Below are 7,214 nucleotides of genomic sequence, written 5' to 3' on the forward strand. Positions count from 1 at the left end.
GGGGACACCACCTCCTCTACAATTGGTGCCCTGAACAAAGAACACCACGTTCGGTGTAATTCGGCCCAGTACCATCCCAAATTTTCCAAAACGACCAACGAAGATCCCTGGAAACCATGCTGAAGGTACGGTGCCTAGTTCATCCGAGGACTCGATAGGCGGTGACGCTCCTCGCTCAGCATTCAACGGCTTGGCATATCACGACCGCACCACTTTCAACACGCCATGGTCACTCTCACTGCGTGACGCCGCTTCACGCTTCGCAACGTTCCCCCTCGGGCATTCACTAGCGGCATGTTCCCGAGCCACACGCTCCTGTACCGGTCGCGATACGCCGCTGTCGACCGGACTACCTGCATCTCCTACACTAGCGGTCCAGGGACCTAGCCCGAGCTATCTTCCCACCTGGCCTTCCACATCGATCCTAATATTCGGCAACCAAGCAGCCAACCAGGAGTAGACCGTTATCTGGCTACTTGAATAGGGATGTAGTTCCGTATCTGGACCACTGGCTTTTTTAAAGAAATAAGAATAAAAACAAAAATCTAACGCTTTAACGTGAAAGAAGAGCTAACTAATAACGAAATTAAAGGGACTCTGACCAGAAGTTCGACAAATATTTCGTTTGCATCTATTACGAAGGAATAATATGCCTCCAAGCCACACGCAAAATATTTTGGCTGTGCGCGGAGGCAAAGTTTGCCAAACAGGGAGCAGAAAACCGGCTTCGCTTTTCCCCCTCAACTCGCGCAATCGGGGCCGAAATCTAGCCTCTTTGCAGTGGACATCCGCCAATTTCCGTGTGCGTGACGAAGTCACGAGGGCCACGTTTCATTGGGCACCCGGACCGGAAGTTCTGTTGTTAGTGAGTTTGTGAGAGCGCCGGCATCCGTCCGGAAAGCGATCTTCAATATGGACGTCGAAGGCAGAAATGCGGATACTTCGAGCCCGGAACTTCTTTCTGACCTTTCTGCGATCGAGACGTCGAGAAGAAAATTCTGCGTGCTGAACAGCTCGGTAGGCTTTCGAAACGTCGCCGATGCCGCGAATGCGAGACGAAGTTAGAGCTCTACGAACATCAGTTACAGATGAAGCAAACAGCATGAGTCGCCTGTCTTCAGGTAAGCGATGAGCTTTTTAACGCACACTGTGATCGAACATGTAAACGTTCGCAGAAATTTAAATTTCGTGTTCTGATATCTAATGCGCACTTGCTGTTCATGGTGCCGGTGTGGCTGGTGTGTCCTAATGCCGAAGGAGATAATGCTTGTGCTGCAAGGAGCTCGAAAACACTGCCGAATGACTGCAGTATGAGTGCATCACAACCCACAAAGATTTCCAACTTCTATTCTTCAATATGACTGTCCTGAAGGTCGCATATTGAACTCCGTGGGCACGCGAACCTATGAGCGACTGTATTCACAAGTAAGTCACATGTGCCCTTGTCGAACGATGTTAAAATTTGGGCGCCCAAAACTGGTTTGGTCCTGCAATAGAGTCGTTAAAAACTCCAGTACAGGGCGCAGCACATAAAAAGGCTATACAGTACACGACTCTGAACTGGAGAAAACCAATATAGGCAATTTTGTAATTGTCAGTGTGCTGTGTCCTGAGTCACGTTTTTATGTATTGCCCTGTGCATAAGGTTTTAGCGTAGGTTTTTAGCGATATTGAGTGTTCTTGATTGTCGATTCAGTGAAAAGTAAAACAATTTTGGGTTCTAAAAGAACACAGTATGTGTAGTAATGTACAAGGTGTGGGCAGGTAAACTGCAGTTACTCTCAGGTGCATGTAGAAATGACAATGCACACACACTGTACTGTAACCGGTTACCTATTTGCCTAAACTATATTTTATGTACATCTGTGTAGACGATGCAGATACACTGCGTATCGCCAGTTTGCAAGGTGAGTATGGCACAAGCTTGGAAAAAACAAGATCATGGTCATCCCAGCCTGTGCAGTGAAGAGGGTCTGGGAAGCCTTTCCCACAGAAAATGCCACAGGCTTCAAGTACCCAAGATCCTAACTGGGGGTACCTCTTCGCACAGCTCGTCTATCACATTTAAAATAATTCAGCATCTGTATTTAGGATAATCTATAGCTCTCAGGATGATGCATGGTTCATGAGTTCAACATGTTGTGTTGAAACACAACACTAGTCCTTTTTAATGAGTCTTGCGGAATGATAGATGAGCACTCCTTTCGTGACATTGTGTACCATTGCTACAGTGAACAATTTCTTGAGCAAGACTGATGAACGAACAAAAAATAGAGTCTTGTCTTCCAAATATGTATGTTCCTTGTAACTTCCGTATTTGTTAAGTGACCCATGTTGATGTCCCCCCTCATGTAATGCCTGCAATGGCCTTTGAGATATATTCATAAATAAATAAATATCAAAACCGGAAAAAGATGTAACACGTATCCTCTCCTTGTGTGAATGATACATAGACATTCTCAGAAGATTTGTACATAGTCACACTTTGCCTCATTTTGCATAAAGCCTAGTTCCACCTCTTATATCATCTCCGCATCTTCAATCTCCAAAGCAGTACAAGGCTAAAGTAATCAGTTACTACATAAAAAGAAGGAGGGGAGGAAAACAAATGCTGGCACATCTAAAATTCGAAGAAACCCTGGTACTTTCACGGGGCTACTCACGGCTCAGTGCTGGATCAGATCCCGATGGAAAACAGCTTTTCTGAGCCTCAGTGATAGATTCCCTTGATTGCACTGACTGTGAGGCACATCTCATTGGCTTGGTGGCAAGTGGGCTTGCGTCTGATAGTAAGATTTGGAAGAAAGGGAGCAAGGAACATCTCTCTACGGTCTTAAGAAGGATATCAACGTTACCTGTCAAGGTACAGCATTTCATGTTGCTTTCAGTAAGTACAACACTCCTCATAGCAGTTACCATTCGTGTTGGGAAAGCATGCTGAAGTTAGCTCAGGCAGTGCATCCAGAACTGTGAATCGGGTTCATAGAGAGCACCTGGTGAGAGGGACAGCAACAGTGTCCAGTAAAGACTCTCCAGGAATTTTGTGCAGGTTTGGGGGTCACACCTTTTAATAGTGTTGATGGAAAGCAGGGTGTGTGAAACACTGGCTTCTGGTAGATGAATTCTTGTTATTTATAACCAGGTACCCATGTTCTAGTAATCTAGAAAAAGCCTTGGCTCTCTTGGAGGAAATTGCTAATGAATCTGAGTGTCTTTTGTGGAAACAGGTCGTAACTGCCTTTCTATCCACCCTTCTTAGTTGCCCTAGCATAAGCAAATATGTAATGCTGTGCACCATATCTGATGCTAGCACACTAATTGCTTTGAGTGTTCTCAGGCTTCTGAAATGGAGCTACCTCGTACATACGCTGTGCCATGTCTGCAAGAACATAAATCAGACTGCCTTTACTTTTTAAATTGGCCCTTCAGTGCTTCATGTGACTGCAAGAATGGCACCCCCAAACAATAGGCAACAAGAATGATTTCTGCAATGTATTGAGCTTTGTAAAACAACAACTTTATTTGAAAATATATTCCAGAAGCCGGGTGACAACCTCATAATGTAGCGTCCTTTACTGCAGACACCGCTCAACACAACGAATAAAAACAGAGCGTAAACGTTTTGTCGCCTATCCGGGTGGCATCATCAGTACAACAGAGGCCAAAGATGAGCACATCAGCCTATCTAAGAGGGAATCTTACACATCCGATAGGGGGCCACGGTATGTATTACAGGCTGAAGCATCACGCCTGATAAAGCAGGATTCTAAGAACTTTCTAGGGTCCCATCGCTAGTCATGAGCAAAGGTTACTGCACCATCAAAATATATGTCCCTTAGGACAGCAGTGGTAGACTGATTCGGTCCTGTTTAGTTAAGCTAAGCATTAGTAGCCCTGACTCTTTTAGTCTTGTCCCACGTCTTTTGTCTATCTCGCCAATGTAGGTTGTATCAGATTCTATGCACTCAACTTGATATGCACAGTCAAAATGCCTGATGGGCACAGTGCCCTCCAAATAGCGTATGAAATACATTGGATGAAAGGAATGCGGACCACCGATTTGACTCCTTTGATGTTGTTTTTGATTGTTCTCTGTTGGAGGGATGATGCCACCTGGATAGGCAATGAAACGTTTACTCTCTTTATTCTTAATTGTTGTGTTAAGCCAGTGTTCTGAGTAAAGCATTTTACATTATGAACTTTGTTTGAATGATGATTAGTGGCAAGCTTCATACCCTGGGCCACTACTCTAACAATTGCTTGTGGTAGTGTGGCGAAATGGAATAACGAGCCTTGTAGACAGTTTACTTGGCAATATATTTATTTCTCTCTCATAGGTTGAAGAACCCAGTGTGGTGTTACATAACGGAGGGGCACGTAATTATACAAGACCGATCACCAAAAGGCCTTGCTTTCGACTAGATTAAAATGTGAAGCGATTGTAACATAACATAACATTGCTGCATGGCGATATGATAGGTTCTCCTCACGAGTTGTCGCCACAGTTACGGTTAGTTGAGAAACTGCATATCCAGGTAGCAGGATCAAATTTTAATTAGGCTACTTTGGCCAACACGCGAGCGTAGAGCACAGTGTCAAAAGCCCTTACAAAATAAAAAGAATACTACATCTACATGGACCCAGAAATCAAGACAGTTTGAAATGCTGTGAACGAATTCCACTACGTTAGTTTTGCCTGAATACCCTTTTCTAAAGCCATGCTGGAATTTAAAAAAAGAAATTGACAGAGTCAACTTGGTTGACAACGTGGTAGTACATGATGTGCTCCATTAGTTTACAGGGAACCCTAAAAAGTGGAGCTGGTTAATAGATAGAAGGAGCATAGTTGTCACCTCTTCTGGAGACAGGAGTAAGCTTGAGACCTATGTCCTCGACTCGCACACATACTAAGAACCTTTGACACAGATTAACGTATCTTCATTCCAGCTCTTTCACTTTCAGATGTTCATCTCTGTTGAGTGGTCTGTCATTCTTGTAATACAGATTGGAATTGAAATGCAGGTGCATAAGGGATGCTCTGAAAGAAAAAGTGTTTGGTTTTAGTCCTCTTAATGTTTCTGAAAACGAAAACAAACTTCACGGTGACTACTCTTCTGAAATTAGCAATTCCAGGATGACAGCAAAAAAAAATATCTTGCCATATCATTATATCCACCTGGCACTTCAATTGAATAATGGCAGTTGAAGATGACGATGATTCAATTTAATGACGCATAAGCAACTCGGGCTATAGTGTGCCAAAACCATGGTAAAACTGTGACTTGTTAAATATCAGATTATACTAAAATAATATACTTTGTTGGTTGGTAAATTGAGATATAGACAAAAACATGATATGATAAAAATAAGCAATTGAAGAAAAGGCAATTGTTGGCTTTGTGTGACTGATGTCGAGTTTGCCACACTACGTGTTGAATAATAATGTACGCTGATACGCTGTAGCATATAAAGTACAATCATACACACGCTCAATATGTGGTGGATATGTGAAACCAATATACACATACTTACATTTCAAACTTTCTTGAAAAAGGCAGTCCAAGTCTGTCGGATTTGCCAGACTCTATACAAAGCCAGTAAGCACAGTGTGGAATGACTGATTCATCTTTCGAAGGCAGAGGTGCAGCTACCACGACGCTTCGTCATCTCAATGCTTCGGAGCGGCATAGCCTAGTAAGAAGCCATCAGAAGGATCTCATAACGATAACTTGGTCGAAAAAGTGGAGGGTTCTGTGGGATATGTAAGAAAGCATACGCGTTACACAACAGCTACGAGAATGATCGACTGCACCTGCATGGTTTTCAGTACGTAGACTTGGAACTGAAAAATAAATGTGCTAACCTTGTTGATACTACTTTTCCGTCAGGACCACACGAGAGCACATTTGGTTTTTTTAGTTGAAGGTATCATCAGGTCCCCATGCTCCTTTGAGATGCAGCAGACAGAAGTTCGCTGAGGCGAGTGACTGCCGTTGCGGTTCGTCGCTTCGCAGCAGATCAAGAACAGTACACCGCAACGATAGGTGAAACGTTCAGAATATGGTGACCCACTCCAACACCAACCCAATGACCCGAACAAAGAGGATGAACCGGGAGTCACACAAGTTCGCAGTTAGCAAGCTCGGCATACGGCATCCATTACAGCTGACCGGATACGGAAGCATATATCGAATGCCGTGTACAGATTGAAAAGAAAATCGTAGAAACTGTTGCAGGTGATAAATGCAGGGTATATTTTTCTTCTTGAGGCTCTGTAACAAAAACATATTAACGTAGAAATGCCATTTCACGAAGGAAATTGACAGATATTGCGTGACCACGTGACGCGTTTGAGCCAATTGTGGGTGTTGCGAGTGGCCCCCGTGTTGACGTCATCTTGATGGTGGGCCGGGACGGATATCCTATATAAACGTATGTTTTCTCGGTTTGACGCTAGGCGTGCTGCACTCGGATGAAGTCAAATGTTTAAAATTCGAGTTTAGAGAAACCGTGGGGTTTTAATGCGTGAATTTTCGCATGGAGAGTCCTTGTTGGGTGCTTTATCGACTACAAGTACGAAAGAGCTCCCACAGTTTCTGGTCAGAGTCCCTTTAAACAGGAATGACCCTCGTATATTGCGTGAAACCTATAAAAATTAAATTTTATCGCCCGTTTCTTGAAGGCGATCCGCCATCTTTACTGAGGACGTTCTGATCTAACCCGAGGTACAGTCTCGACGCCCGCACCGCCTAGTGCGTGCCTGGGGGGTCGCCCCCCCCCCAGACCCCCTCCCAATCTGTAAAACCTAACCTATTCTAACCTCACTAAAGTGAGGTGATTTAGCCCAATTCAACGACCGGACCTCTTGCAAGATGCCGTTAGGCTTAGCATTCCCGTGTTTCTCCTGCGCTAAAAGTGAATCAGATGGGGTTTTTGAAATGCATATATAAAAAAACTTCTAGCCCACAGAATTTTCTTACATTTTTAGATGACCTTCTTCCACTTCTATGCAATATTTACCTTCCTAACGCGTTCACTAATTTGGGCGATGAAGGAAAAAATACACAGTTCAGTCTGGTAGTAGTGGGAACACAAGTCCAGGGAATGAAGCACTCCTTGAAATAAAACTTTAATATACACAAGCTTTCGTGCAGAACGTGCACTTCATCAGGTGAAGATACAAATAACCGTACAGCAGAACCGGGCTATTATAG

At 43.8% G+C, this 7,214-nt stretch overlaps 1 long non-coding RNA gene across 1 annotated transcript; it reads right to left on the bottom strand.

The window, feature by feature from the left end:
• Positions 1-4,536: 4,536 nt before the first annotated feature.
• On the bottom strand, positions 4,537-6,049 carry LOC135399106 (uncharacterized). Its single transcript, XR_010424196.1, has 3 exons — positions 5,864-6,049; positions 5,533-5,751; positions 4,537-5,038 (listed from the first exon to the last, which is right to left on the bottom strand). It is a non-coding gene; the product is annotated as an uncharacterized LOC135399106 (long non-coding RNA).
• Between the last annotated feature and the right edge of the window lie 1,165 nt (positions 6,050-7,214).

The sequence above is a fragment of the Ornithodoros turicata genome, chromosome 1 (genome assembly GCF_037126465.1).
Source record: "Ornithodoros turicata isolate Travis chromosome 1, ASM3712646v1, whole genome shotgun sequence".
NCBI lineage: Eukaryota > Metazoa > Arthropoda > Arachnida > Ixodida > Argasidae > Ornithodoros > Ornithodoros turicata.